General features: G+C 54.9%; 1 protein-coding gene across 1 annotated transcript in view; it reads right to left on the bottom strand.

The window, feature by feature from the left end:
- LOC144726461 (cytohesin-3-like) overlaps window positions 1-13,201 on the bottom strand; it is a 40,210-nt gene extending 27,009 nt beyond the window's left edge. The window contains exon 1 of the mRNA XM_078605195.1: window positions 12,955-13,201. The gene's annotated coding sequence lies outside the window, so the exon portion shown is untranslated. The remainder of the gene's footprint in view (window positions 1-12,954) is intronic.
- Between the last annotated feature and the right edge of the window lie 421 nt (window positions 13,202-13,622).

The raw sequence follows: 13,622 nt of genomic DNA, 5'->3' as shown, positions 1-13,622 counted from the left end.
CTTTCCCCCCTCCCCTCTCTCCGACTCCCTCCCCTCTCCCACTCTCTGCCCATCTCTCCCTGTCTGATTCCGACTCTCTCTCTCACGAACCCCCGTTTCTTCTCTCTTCCTTTCACTCAACCTTCTCTCTCACGCCAGCTCTCTATTTATATCTCTTTCTGTGTCCCGTGATCAGCCCCCCCCTCCCACCGCCCTCTCTCACACTCTCTCTACACCACCTTATCATCCATGTGCTGGGGTCATTTATTTACCCAGCAAAGCCTCGCCGAGTCCCACGATTCTTCGGGTTACAACTTGATTCTGTGTAAACAGGCGCTGCGAACTGAAGGGTTGGCTGCGTACGGCGCGATAGAAGTTCAACAAACGTACAGTCCAACACGCACACCGCGATTGGGGTCTAATTTGCGAAGCGTGGCCATGGGTTCACCAACGCGACAAACGCAGAAAACAAAGCACAGCAAAAAGAGCGAATATTCATCAGGCCAGCAAAGAGACATTGAACGCGTTTCACGTAAATAATTCAAAATATCGCACAGAGGCAAATCCACGTGAAACGTTCCATTCCCTTGCGGGGCAAATCGTTATCTGGCAGGTGACCTGCGGACTTGGTCTCAGCACGGACATGGGGTGACCATCATACCCAGCGTGTCGTCACGTTGTAATGTCGGTGGAAGAGAAACCGGCCCCTTGATTTCGGGAGAGGTCCCCATTGAGCAACGTGGCTGGAGCGCGTCCCGTGGGAAGGGAGGCGATGTGCAAGGGGACAGCACGGCACGGCCCATTGCGACGGTGCAAATGTTGCGTAAATGATAACAATGGTAATAATGCTAAGCAACGAGAACTCTGTAGAGTGGAAATCCTGGAAGCAATCCGCGTCACGCCAGACACCAGTGAGCGGAAGTCACACGCGACATTTAGAAAGTGGCATTTAGAAAGTGGCATTTAACACCGCAGCAAAATGCGTTTCCCACCTTGAATTACGATGCCTTTTCCCGAACGGGGATTTCAGCGATGGCGCCACGAACGTCGTCTCCTTTTCAAGGTGACGGAGATTTGCGGACCATTATCCACGATGACCCTGCTACGCTTCGCGGGTTAGGACTGTTCCTTTTTTATTTTAACAATCAAAGCATTCGGTGATGCTGCTGCTACGTTGGATGTGGTGCACAAACACAGCTTAACTCATCACATTCGCCAATAGTTATTGTTATTAGTAGTATTTATAACGCGTGCCTATTTCGTGAATCGGGTGCAATGTTCCATCGAGAACTCGGAAGATGCGGAGCCAGAGGTCAAATACTGAACCAGGTGAGAGTCTGAACCAGGTGAGAGGCTGAAACAGGTGAGAGACTGGACCAGGTGAGAGTCTGAACCAGGTGAGAGGCTGAAACAGGTGAGAGACTGGACCAGGTGAGAGTCTGAACCAGGTGAGGGTCTGAACCAGGAGAGAGGCTGAACCAGGTGAGAGACTGGACCAGGTGAGAGTCTGAACCAGTTGAGAGACTAAAACAGGTGAGAGACTGAACCAGGTGAGAGACTGAACCAGGTAAGGATCTGAACCAGGTCAGAGCCTGAACCAGGTGAGAGACTGAACCAGGTGAGAGTCTGAACCAGGTGAGAGCTTGAACCAGGTGAGAGACTGATCCAGGTGAGAGACTGAACCAGGTGAGAGGCTGAACCAGGTGAGAGACTGAACCAGGTGAGAGTCTGAACCAGGTGAGAGACTGAACCAGGTGAGAGACTGAACCAGGTGAGAGACTGAACCAGGTGAGACACTGAACCAGGTGAGAGTCTGAACCAGGTGAGAGTCTGAACCAGGTGAGAGACTGAACCAGGTGAGAGACTGAACCAGGTGAGAGTCTGAACCAGGTAAGAGCCTGAACCAGGTGAGAGCCTGAACCAGGTGAGAGACTGAACCAGGTGAGGATCTGAACCAGGTCAGAGCCTGATCCAGGTGAGAGACTGAACCAGGTGAGTGCCTGAACCAGGTGAGAGCCTGAACCAGGTGAGAGACTGAACCAGGTGAGAGACTGAACCAGGTGAGAGTCTGAACCAGGTGAGAAGCTAAACCAGGTGAGAGGCTGAACCAGGTGAGAGACTGAACCAGGTGATAGCCTGAACCAGGTGAGAGACTGAACCAGGTGAGAGTCTGAACCAGGTGAGTGCCTGAACCAGGTGAGAGACTGAACCAGGTGAGAGACTGAAACAGGTGAGAGTCTGAACCAGGTGAGTGCCTGAACCAGGTGTGAGTCTGAACCAGGTGACAGCCTGAACGGGCGGCAGCGTGCTGTATAAATTTAAGAAACTGGTCCCATTCATTCCACTGGCGCACCGCGAGATGGAATCGATTCGCAAGCCTCGGGATTTGCGAGTGCAGTCCGCTGGCCATAGCAGTGACTACCCCCGAAGCAAGGGGATGCTCCTCCTCTTACTGCTCTGATGAAACGGCCTCTTACCGCTGAGCTTTGACTGCCATTGACTGCCAGAGGAGCAACCTCCGAATCGTCATGCGCGCTCTGTAGCAAACCCGATGCCATGTCACGTGATGCACGCGTCATGTTAATTGGTGCTGTGGGAGAGGGGGGGCGAGGGAGGGGGCTGATTGTGGGGTAGGGGTCGTGGGAGGGGGCATGAGGGGGGGGGCGGAAGGGAGGGGGGGTGGAGGAAGCGTGGGTGGGGGTGATGGGGCCCAAGTGTGGGATCCTGGTCTTGATGGTGGTGGTGGTGATGGTGATGATGATGGTGGTGGTGGTGATGATGGTGGTGATGGTGGTGATGATGATGGTAATAATGGTGGTGATGGTGATGATGGTGGTGATGGTGGTGATGGTGATGATGGTGGTAATAATGGTGGTGGTGGTTGTGATGGTGGTGATGATGATGGTGGTGATGATGATGGTGGTGGTGATGATGGTGATGATGGTGGTGGTGATGATGACGGTTGTGATGGTGGTGGTGATGATGATGGTTGTGATGGTGGTGGTTGTGATGGTGTCATGCATGATGGTTACAACGATGGCGACGTAGACGATGTTGATGATGGTGTTGACCATGGTAATGCTCGTCGTGCTGGCAATGGTGACGAACGATGGTGTTGATGGACAAAATGTTGTTGATGGTGATGATAGCGATGATGGTAATCGTGTTGATAGAGAAGATGACGATGGTGGTATGGGTGAAGATGGTGGTGGTGATGGTGGTGATGGTGGTGGTGATGGTGGTGGTGTAAGGAGGCGTGGTGCGTCTCCCCGCACTCTCCCCTCGCTCTCCCCGCCTCACAGGAAGCCCCACAGGAAACTCTATTTCTCTCTCTCTCCCACGGAACAGAAGGGAAAAATAACATTGTAGCGATTTCACTCAAAATTAAAAGATGTAAATACATATCCACCCCCCCCCCTCTGCGTGGACGGGAACCCCCCGTGGGGGTGGGGGCTGGTGGGGGGGAGTAGGGGGGTGGTGGGGGGGGAGTGGGGGGGGATGGGATGGTGTGGAGGTAGCCCAACAATCCTCCTCCTCTCGCCCTCCCTCTCCAGCCCTCCCTCTCCAGCACTCTCCCTCCAGTTCTCTTCCTCTCCTCCATTCTCTCTCTCTCTCGTGTTCCTGTTCTTCACGATTTAAACAAATACATTGTTTTTTTAACAGTATCTGTCTGCCAATCTCGCTCTAGTCTCTGTTGTAAGCTGAGTGGGAGTCTCTGTCGTGAGCTGAGTGGTGAGCTGAGTGACAGTCTTTCTAGTGAGCTGATTGGTGAGCTGAGTGGTGAGCTGAGTGACAGTCGTTCTAGTGAGCTGTGTGGTGAGCTGAGTGACAGTCTTTCTAGTGAGCTGATTGGTGAGCTGAGTGGTGAGCTGAGTGACAGTCTTTCTAGTGAGCTGTGTGGTGAGCTGAGTGACAGTCTTTCTAGTGAGCTGATTGGTGAGCTGAGTGGTGAGCTGAGTGACAGTCGTTCTAGTGAGCTGTGTGGTGAGCTGAGTGACAGTCTTTCTAGTGAGCTGTGTGGTGAGCTGAGTGACAGTCTTTCTCGTGAGCTGAGTGGGAGTCTCTCTAGTGAGCCGTCTCTCGAGTGAGCCCCGGGGAGTTGAGCCGAGTGGTGAGCTGAGTGGGAGTGTCTCTACTGAGCCGAGTGGTGAGCTGAGTGGGTATCTATCGCGCCCTGTCTCGCTGCACGATGGCCTCGCTAACCGCAGCTCTCGCCGGGAGAGGATTCTTATGAACCTCACGGGGGCTCCCCCCCACCTCCTAATTGATTGGTGGATTCAATTCGGTAAACTTAATTGAATCGGTGCTCAATCTCTGTGGTGCAGAGGAGCCGACGATGAGTCCCCCATTAACGAGCTTAATTAAAGCGCCTGCCCCCCCCCCCCGCCCGCCCCGCGCCCCCCACTTGAAACTCCACAAGTTCTACTCTTCACCGATTCCATGGCGCACCACGTGGTCCAGCAGAGCCCCCCCCCCTACTCCATACCCGCCTTAACTCCGCAGGCAAAGAGCCATCGCCCCCCCCCTCCACCCACTCCCGCCCCTCGCCCCCCCCCAAAACCACGTCCAGATGTGACCTCGCAGTGGGCGCGAGTCGGAGTTTCTGGTTCAGAAAGATCCAGGAAATGAACCCAGATCCCATGAAGACTCTGCCGCCTGATAGCCTCGGCAGCCTGGAGCAATTAAATACGAGCTGCGTGCGTGTGTGTCTGTGAGTGCACCTTCATAGGTGCTCGCTAACAGCACTTGCCCCTACAGTCTGTTAAGGCTATACGGGGGATCTTTATCTTTGTGTGTGTGTACACTCTCATGCACGCCAGTCCTGGGCCTCCCCTAGGTCGACTCAAACTCAAATGAGTGCCTGGGTGTCGTGTGTAAAATCATCGCCACTGGGGAGACAAAGGCGGCCGGGCGTGGTGCTGGCCACCCACCCCCTCATGCTCGCTAACAGCACTTGCCCCAACAGTCTGTTCGCGTTATATGGGGGATCTTTGTCTTTGTCATACACACCACCCACTCGCATTCATTAAACACAGACGACACTGCGACCATAGACTCAAGATACACCACCCACTCGAAGCACTCACGCAGACTGTAGCAATTATGTACGTGTGTGTGTGTATTATACATACTCTCATATAAACACTACCCACTCACACTACCCACTCACACTACACACTAAAGACAAAGGTGCCCCAGAAAGCCTTCGCCACCCTGTTGGGGCAAGTGCCTTGCTTGAGCGAGCAACTATGAAGGTACACGAGGTTGTGTGTGGCCAACACCACCACACCCGGCCGTCTTTGTTTCCCCAGCACTGATGTTTTAGACACAGGGTAATATTTTAAGGTTGAGTCGACCTAGGGGAGGCCCAGCACCGGTTGCAATATTCGTGAGCTGGAAAATCTAACAATTGAACTCGGGTCGCCGGGTTCATAGCGCAGCGCGCTAACAACCACACTACCGCTCCCCACACACACTACACACAACACGTGGCCTCCTCACACGCCACACACACTCCCTACACACACGCTCACACACACACACTCACACACCCTACACACACACTCACACACCCTACACACACACTCACACACCCTACACACACACTCACACACCCTACACACACACACTCACACGCCCTACACAAACTCACACTCACACGCACGACACTCACACACGCACACTCACACACTCACACGTACGACACACACACACACACGCCCTACACACACTCACACGCACGACACTCACACACACACACGACACACTCACACTCAAGACACACACTCACACACACGACACGCACACACACTCACACGCACGACACACACACACACTCACACACTCACACACGCCCTACACACTCACACACACGACACACACACACTCACACACACTACACACACACTCACACACACTCAAACTCTCACACACGACACACACACCTCACGTACGCGCGGCACACTCGCGTGGAGCTGTAACAATGTCACCACGCCGCGAGGCGTCTGCTTCACGAGGGGGGGGGGGTGACGTTAAAGAACCCGAGAGGATGGGGCCGCGGTGTGTTGGCATCGCAAGTTCAAATTCGAAAATTACTCGAAAGTTGCCCTGGGGGGTTTGGGATGAACAGGGCAGCCATCAAGCGACCATGCCCCCCCCCGCCTCCTGGCGACAGCCTCGCAGCCCCCCCCCCCTCCTCTTGCAAACGAAGACTCGCATCGATACCGGCTGCTTCAACAACAACAACAACACAACACGTGGACACTAACGAGAGTGTTCACGTGTTTCTGTTGTTGCTGCCTCCGCGCTCTGGAGACCACCTGGAGGTGATTCCAGGTGCGCGTTGACAACGATGGCGAACGAGTGAGAGACTCGTTGACTTTCTGAAGCTATTAACGTGACACTTGTTATCATGTCGCGGCGTATTACTATCATCATCATCATGATTGTCATCCTCTGTTCTCTTTGCCATTCAAAACGATAGTCCAACATGAGCGTTAACATCATTTTTTTGAAGTACCCCAAAGTTGCAGGAACCGTGATGGTCACAAGAGACGCGTGGTTGAGGGCGAGGGCGTGAGTGGTGGTGCGGGAAGAGTGTGGGGAGAGAGGGAGAGTGTGGGGAGAGTGCGGGGAGAGTGAGGGGAGAGCGTGGGGAGAGAGTGAGAGACACGGAGAGAGTTCGGGGAGAGCACGTGGAGAGTGCGGGGAGAGAGGGAGAGACGCGGGGAGAGACACGGAGAGAGCGTGGGGAGAGGGAGTGAGCGATGGGCGATGGAGTGACGATACGGAGACCGAGAGAGCGAACAGAGGAGGAGGAGGAAGAGCGACGTGAAGAGAGAGAGAGATTATGTTTTTTCATGAAGGGAAAAGGAGGAATTGAAGGAAGAGCGAAGGATGTTTTGAGAGAGAGAGAGAGATGGGGGAGACGCGGAGAGATGCAGGGGGGGGGGGTAGAGGGAGATGATGGAGGGAGGAAAAAGAGACGAAGGGAGCGATAGAGGGGAGGAGGGAAGGAGGAACAGATGGACGGAGAGAGAGAAACGTGGGAGGGAAAGTATGAAGAGATGGTGGGAGGTGGGGAGGGAAGCGGTGGGAGGTGGGGAGGGAGAGAGGAGGAGAGGGGGAGGAAGTAGAAGGGAGGGAGGGAGGGCAGTGGGAGGAAGGGCAGTGGGAGGGATGGACTTATTTATTCAATGTTGCCCTCTTTCTCGGCGGAAGCGACAGCAATTGAAATCAGATTTTCTTTGGCTGCCTTTGATGGGCACCACCACCACGCGCGCGCGCCCCGCGGCTCCAAGATCCGATGCGGGACAAAGGAGTGGGGGGGTGGGGGTGGGGGGGCTGACAGCATCGAGACGCAGATATAGGTCACGCAGACATCATCCTCGTCGTGATGATGAACCATCATCAACAGGAGGCCTCGCCGTCTTCGTTAAAACCGTCGGGATAATTCACTGCACGCGCCTTCAACAACATCATCATCGTCATCTCCAATGTTATCTCAGCCAACGTCATCCTACAGCATCACTTGATCCACCTCGTTGTCATAATCGTAACCCCCCCCCCCCCAAGCCTCCTCATCTGTTCCACCTCTTCTCCCATCATCATCCAGATGGACTCCCTCTAGAACCTTAGCACAGGACAACGGACACGCACCCTGCCCATCAGCTAACATACAGAGGATGAACTCGGAGCACACTCAGCTCGCCCTCCCATGCGGCACATTCACAGCGCGCGGTGCGTGAGCGGTGCGTGGACACGCGTGCGAGTGCATCTGCGTCCCCGTGTCCCCCCATGCCCCCCCCCCGTGTCCCCCTCTGTCCCCCGTGTACCCGTGTCCCCCCATGCCCCCCCCCCCGTGTCCCCCCGTATACTCGCGTCCCCGTGTCCCCCCATGCCCCCCCTCCGTGTACCCCGTGTACTCGCGATTCCGTCTCAGACGCCAGATTTCCCTAGGAAATGCGTGGCATTCCAGAGCGAGCGCGTGCGGTCGAGAAGACGAGAGAGTCTAGAGAGAGAGGAGAGAGAGGCGAGAGAGGAGAGAGAGAGAATGGAAGGGAGGGGAGAGTGGAGATGAGCAGAGGGTGCACGCGGAGTGGCAAACTTTCGCGACCAAAACCAATCACGCTAACGGTTGTTTTGGGTTCGATGGCGGAAATAATAAACGCGTCGTTTACCCATCGCCACCCGACACAGCACAATTATAAAGGGTTCGTCACCTAAACAAAACGCTGCAGTTAGCTACTACACGTCGTGGCTTTAGCCTCCGATCCGTTCAACGGCGTCGGGAAGACGAGGCAAAGTTTGCGAGTGGTGGCGATGCCACCCGGAATGGATCCCTCGGGGCCAGGAGCTCGGTTCGTGGGCGATCGTCTGACTTGGGTTGTGGCCACGGTGGCAATTTGGGCTGAACCTCAAGCTCCGCTTGCCTGGCCCCGTCCTCTCGCGGTTGTGGGGTTGAATCTTGACTTAAAGCTTTCGTGACTGCAGGAATTCATATTCTTGGGTCTTCCGGTAAAGTCACGTCGATAGGTTCAAAGAAAATAAGAAAACACTACGACGTTTCGATCGCAACACAAGCGTTCGCCCGTTTTCTTCCTGATGACGAACGCTTGTGTTGCGATCGAAACGTCGTAGTATTTTAGTTGTGGGGTTGTCCGAATTATACTTCAATTACCGCCCTATAGGCTCACTTGCTGCACTCTGTTTTCCAGCGTTGTATGTATGTTGGACTTCGTTCGCACCGTACGTAGCCAACCGCGCTGATTGGAGGTGCGGCGGTAGGACAGCAAACTAAACTCACAAAGCTGTTCCAAAGAAGTTAGTGTGTCCATGGAGGTCATCTAAACGTGCATAGGTCCAGTGGCTTCCTAATGCCAGAAGGAAGAGCTCTCCAGATGGCCGAACCATCGACATCACCACCACCACCACCATCGCCTGCATCATGTAATTTGTCATGTTGAACTTCTTTCGCACCGTACTTAGCCAAGCGTGCTAAGCGGTGCCACGGACCTCGCACGCGCCCACGTGTTTGGCGCGGCAGCGTGGCGGATATAGAAACAGGGGCACCGCAGTCTTGCACATAACTCCGGTTCAACAAACACAGTGCAAGTAAATAAACGTGCAATACAATAACAAGACGACATCACCAACGACCCGGGGGTTTAGAGGCAAAACAAAAACTAAAAAACTAAACGGTGAAACACATAGACGGGTTGAAAATATAAACCGTCGGTAATATTCGCTGTGCTTGGCAACGTGTCTATACTGCTGCTGCAGGTGTCAAATACGCGTGCAATGCCCTCTGTGTGTACCCGTGTCGTGTGTTCCATGTAAAGAGTTTTGGAGAGGGGAAAAAAAACACAACGGCCGGAAGCGAAGCGTCGTGCGATTGACGGGCAGAGCAAAGGTGAGATCCAGGGGACAAAGAGAGGAGGCGGAATTGGGAGAGAGGGGTAGCGGAGAGTTGATGAGACGGGGGACAGAGGAGAGGAGAGAGAATATGAGGTGAGAGAACAGAGAGAGAGATTACAGGGGGGAGGGGAGAGAGATGAGATAGAACGAGCGGGGGGGGGGTGAGAGGGGAGGAGAAGGGAGAGAGATAAGTGTGAAATAGAGGGGAGAGAGATGAGAGTGAACGAGCGGGGAGGGGGGTGGGGGTTGGTGAGAGGGGAGGAGAAGGGAGAGAGATAAGTGTAAAATAGAGGGGAGAGAGATGAGAGAGAACGAGCGGGGGAAATGGGTGGTGAGAGGGGAGGAGAGTAAAACACCCGAATATGCGCAAATAGCCCAATAAATTGTGATGGACGGATGGGGCAATGGATGATGGGGATTTTATTTTGGACCATTGACAAGGGCAACCTAATGAGGGGGAGGGGACAGGTTCACTGCTCCCCACTTTGATCTCTCTCGCTCTCTCTCCCGCCCCACATGTTTCTCAGAAGCTGTATTCATACTGGAGGAATCCGATGAGCTCTAAAGCTCTTTTTCACAGCTGACCAGGAGACTCACTCTCACGCTCGCCCTTCTGAGCCGCTCCCACAGAGTCGCTCACTCATTCACGACAGCGAGCGAACGCCTTCGTAGCAGCCCAGTGTGGGTCGTCATCATCATCATCAACATCCTCGCCACGATCTACCCATTGCTCGATGGAGACCTCCCCAATCCAGGGTATTGCAAACGGTGGTATCCGTCGGATCGTGTGACATTCATGACCGAACGAACACAAGCAAGCAGACATTACGCCTCCTACCCATACCCGGGTCTCTTCACACACGAACGTGCAGCTCTGTTTTCGTTTACACATCCCATCAGCAACACTGCCTAGCATTCAGTTAACGCAACAAACCCCTGAAGCGGTTCCGACATTCAGGATCTCATCAGCAGACTCAGGCGTGCTTTGAACTAATACCGATAAAAACTGCCAGATGTTAATAGGTAAGGATTGGTCTCGACTTGCAGTGTTACATCAGCAGAGTCAGAGCTGTTTAAACCAATGCTGAACTGCCAGGTCTTTATTTCGACATGCAGTGTCTCATCAGCAGTGAAGACTTGTTTTGATTCAATGCTGGTGAACTGCCAGGTATTTATAGGTAAGGACCCCCCCCCATCTTCTCTGTTGGATGATGTTGACTCGATCAGTTCAAACGGTCTCCGATTGCAGATCAAGGGAACTCCGCCGTGGATCATAATCTATTGTTTTGTAGTCGGTTAAATATTTAATCAAAACCACACTCGCACAACATTTGCAATTGTCAGGAGCCAGTGCATGATGTAGGTTCGAGTTTGAAGATGTTTGTACGCGTGTCATTCACGTGTTTGCCATGTATGTGCATGTTTAGGCGTGTGCGTGTAGTGTATGTGTGTACAGAGAGGCACGTGGAACTGAGTGGACTTGCCGATGACCGGTACCAGCGGTGTCAAGATCGGCCTCTGTGGAGGAGGAGGCTCGTGAAGGACGCTACTGGGCAGTTGGAGGCAGTCGCCCTCCAGCAATAACGGAGGGCAGAGGAGCGACGCTCACAACAACGAGCGGAGCGCAGGGCGGGTAAACACGCAGCGGGTTGGCACAGTGGAGCGGTGCATCTGCCAGTCATCTCAGTCAGGCAACACACGGCACCTGCTGGGTCCGTCCCGAGACCTCCTGCCAGCGAGCCTTCGACACTCCACGTGGCGTCAAGGTGGTACACCTAGCCTGGCACAAGCGCCGTGTTGACGTTATCGCCACTTAGTGGTGAACAGCGGTTGTTGTTGTTGTTGTGTGTATGTGTCGATCGGACACCCTGAACACCCTTGCACACGCGAGGCTCCATCTCAAGGGAAATTCCAGGTGAATAATTTAACTACAATTAATAAAGAGCCCACATATTGGAGCCCAGATCCAAGGGATTTCGAGTGAATAAAGACCCGACTCATTTAGTTTCTGATGATGAAGGAGCAGGGTTGGTGACGATGACAAGAGCGTGGATGAGAGGGGGATGATGATTGTTATTATTGACGATAGAGTGGTCTCCACGAGTCTAGCGACCAAGGAGACGTAGGATGAGAGGGGGATGATGATGATGATGATACACCCGAGATGTATGATGAGGATATGTAATGATAATGAAGATGGGAATGACAAGAATAATGATGATGGAATGGAGGAGGAGAGGGGAATGATGGGCACACGAGATGCATGATGCTGCTAAGGAGGGTCCTGATGGGGAGGTTGGGAGGAGGCGTATGATGATGATGTGTGGAGAACGGCGACGACGACGATGATGATGATGTGAATGTGGAGGAGAAGACGGAGCTGCTGTTTTCGTGGCGCGCAATCGTGTGTGTGTGCACGCGTGTGTGTGTGCACGCGTGTGTGTGTGCACGCGTGTGTGTGTGCACGCGTGTGTGTGTGCACGCGTGTGTGTGTGCACGCGTGTGTGTGCACGCGTGTGTGTGCACGTGTATGTGTGTGTGAATGCATGTGCGTATATCGGTTAGCGCGCTGCGCTATGAACCCGGCGATCCCGAGTTCGATTCCTGCTCACGGCCAACACCGGAGACGAATATCTGAACCAGTCCTGGGCCTCCCCTCGGTCGACTCAGCCTCCAATGAGTACCTGGTGCGGTGTGTAAACATCGCCGCTGGGGAGACAAAGGCGGCGGGCGTGGTGCTGGCCACCCACCCCCTCGTGTGCCCTATCGGCCTATGGGGGAGGTGGATCTTTGTCTGTGTGTATCTGTATGCGTGTTTCTGTATGCATGTGAGTGTACGGCGATGTGCTGTATACGAAATCTGCTCGTGTTGCAGGTGCTGGCGGATGAATCGGTGCAGCAAGATCGCGAGAGTTGTGATCGCGGTGGCGACGTGGGGGAGGGGGGCAGGGTGACAGGGGGGGGGGGGGGCTTCATCCAGCAGTGGATGGAGCACGGCTGGCGCTGACCGTGGTGACGGTGGTGACGGTGGTGGTGACGGTGGTGGTGGTGCGCGTGCGTGAGTCTCACCGCTGCGCGCCTCCTCCCTCTGCATGTCGCGCCCCTCGCTACATCCGAGCTCCGCAGCGCCGCGCGCTCACCCCCCTCCCTCCACACACTGCCCCCCCCTCTACCCCAAGCCCCCCCACACACTGCCCCCCCCTCTACCCCAAGGCCCCCCACGGCGGGTGATGAAGACGACAGCGACGAGGATGGCTGACGACGGCGTTGATGCTGCTGTCAATTCCCCCGTTCCGTAGCCTCGACCAACGCAAGGGATTTGCGTCCCCGGTCTCTCTCCTCTCTCTCCCTTTCCTCTCCCCTCCCCTCTCCCCTCTCTCCCTTTCCTCTCCCCTCCCCTCTCTTCCCTCTCCCTCCTCCTCCTACCCCGTGTCCTCCTCCTCTCTCCGTCTTCTCTCGGCGGCGATGCGCAGCCTTGAGCGAAGGGGAGGAGGTGGGGGGGCAGATGTAGGTTGGTGGGTGGGGGGCAGCAGGAGAGCGGGGAGATGAAACACAAACCCCGTTAGTGTTCATCCACCGCTGGATGGGAATCTCCCCAACGCCGTGTGGCGGTCGTGGTGGTCGCGTGGGGGTGCGGTAGGACCTTGACCATACTTCACCACGCCGGTTAGCACGTGTTTGGCGAGGGCTGGGTTTCCAATAGACGCGGTGTAAGGGATGCAGCGATTAATCGATTCACCGATCGCAATCGATCAGCACCGTGGCTATGCGGTAGGAATCAGATGTTTATAATTCACGAGCGATGGAGATTGTGAAACAAAACCCAAAATAATTTTCTCATTAACCCGCCCCCCCCCCCGGGGCCCCCCGTGCGGTCAGTGCCATCGACAATCCGGACGCGGCAGCAGCGCGGTGCAAGAATCGAATCGGTCGCCTTCGAATTTCCTTGTGTGGGCAGTGAATCGATTCGACCTGAAGCGGTGCCAGAGGGTTGTGGTTGGGGATGAGAGGGGTGGGGGGGGGATGAATTGGGGGAGAGATGGAGCCGTGCGCGTGCACGCGATCCCTAATTGGCGCGCGTGCACGTGCTGGCCAATGAGGCGGCGAGGCTGTGGGTACGAGGGGGGGGGGGGTCGCGTGGTGGGAAGGGGGCGGGGGTAGAGGGGCTGGGGGGGCGGGGCTAGGGGGGGGAGCCTTCATCATTGATGCTAATTGATGTTAATGGT

This window comes from Lampetra planeri, chromosome 23, assembly GCF_965212315.1.
Source record: "Lampetra planeri chromosome 23, kcLamPlan1.2.h2, whole genome shotgun sequence".
NCBI lineage: Eukaryota > Metazoa > Chordata > Hyperoartia > Petromyzontiformes > Petromyzontidae > Lampetra > Lampetra planeri.
The sequence above is the reverse complement of the archived record's forward strand: the minus strand, read 5'-3'. Positions and strand labels throughout refer to the sequence as shown.